The sequence below is a fragment of the Trachymyrmex septentrionalis genome, unplaced genomic scaffold (assembly GCF_001594115.1).
Source record: "Trachymyrmex septentrionalis isolate Tsep2-gDNA-1 unplaced genomic scaffold, Tsep1.0 scaffold24, whole genome shotgun sequence".
Classification (NCBI taxonomy): Eukaryota; Metazoa; Arthropoda; class Insecta; order Hymenoptera; family Formicidae; genus Trachymyrmex; species Trachymyrmex septentrionalis.
This window is the reverse complement of record NW_017305397.1, coordinates 1,382,298-1,383,973: the sequence shown is the minus strand read 5'-3', so window position 1 is coordinate 1,383,973 and position 1,676 is coordinate 1,382,298.

Sequence of the window (1,676 nt, the reverse complement as noted above, 5' to 3'; positions counted from 1 at the left end):
AAGTTGAAATAATTATATAAAATTATATATAATATAAAATATACATTAATTATTTCTTTTTCTACATTTTTTTTCATTTATATCACAAATTATATTTAAAATTATATTCAATAATGAAACAACTATTTGTCGAGAGAGATGTAATTTGATTTTTTTTTTTTAGGTGGAGACGTCAAAAGATATAAAAGTCACTTTCACTTTTTTATGGAATTATATGATTTTTTTACACAGTATGATTCCTCTAATTATTTTGCATATAAAAGTATTAAGATAGTGATATCAAAAAATCATTAATTTTTACGAGATATTTTACACTTTATTCTAGCACATATTGACATAAATGTTAAATAACTCGTAAACTATTAACTTTTTGATAATCGTATCTTAATACTTTTATGAACAGAATGATAAGATGAGTTGATGGAAAGAAAATACATAATTGCTTATATAAAAAATTATCCATTTTGCATACATATTTTTTTAAAACAACTATGTATTTTTATTTATTAGTTTTCTGATATCACTACCTTAATACTTTTATATGCACAGTAATTAGAGGAATCATATTGTATAAAAAAAATTATATAATTCCATTTAAAAAAGTGGAGATGACCTTCATATCCTTTTGACATCTCCACCTAGAAAAAAAATAACAACTAAAATATTAAAATACATCTCCCTTAAAACCCCATTTCACTTTTATTTGAAATATTTTTTTATATTATTAAAAACAAGATATAAAATAAGACATAAAACAAGAGATATTCCAAATAATCGATTTAAGTGGTATCCTGTATATATTTTAAAGTTTACGTATATGGACATATATATTTTACACATTTTCGTAAATATATGTTTTACACTGTATGCAGATACGCCTTTTATACATATTCTTAACTGGTGAAATGGAAAAATAAGAAACGCATTCTATTTCACTTTCTTTACATTATTCGAAGAATTTGTTAAATCCAAATACTCCAAAAAATTATGAGGGTTGATTATAAAGTTTGAAAAATTTTGTCGCGCGGCGGTGACAGCAAATGTTCTAACGAACATTATAATTTTTAAATTAATGGAAATAATTAACAATCATATAACGTGTAATTAACGTATGTTTCCATATGTGACAACAATTCATTATTCAAAAGTTAAAATGTTTTTAATGTCTCTGTAACAATACTGTAAGATTAGTAAAATATTGCGCTGTCATGTATGTATTATAGGTATATTATTTCTGATATCTAAAATGTTGCAGCGATATTACAGCGCAATCTGCAATGTTGCAACGTTTCTGCAATGATACTGTAAGTTTTTGTGCTGTATGGGTTTTTAAGCGATTATAAGTATAAAATAATAAAGGATAAAAAAGAATTTATTCCAATATTATTTGGACAAGTGTTAACTCTTTTGTCAATGGATGATAACGAAGAGGATTATGATTCTTATAGAGAAAATACTAAAATGTGCATGTTATATATATAACACGTTTACTATTTTATATTCTTAGGTTCATTCATTGCATTTACTTTTGCCCATAAGCGTCTGTAAGTGTTCACGATTTTGTTATCTTACCTTAACGGACGAAGCGTTTTGAGCAGTATCTACTATCTGTGACGTCACGATGACGTCATAAGTGGTTCTTTGCCTTTTTCTGAGCGTTTACAATGAGAAAAATG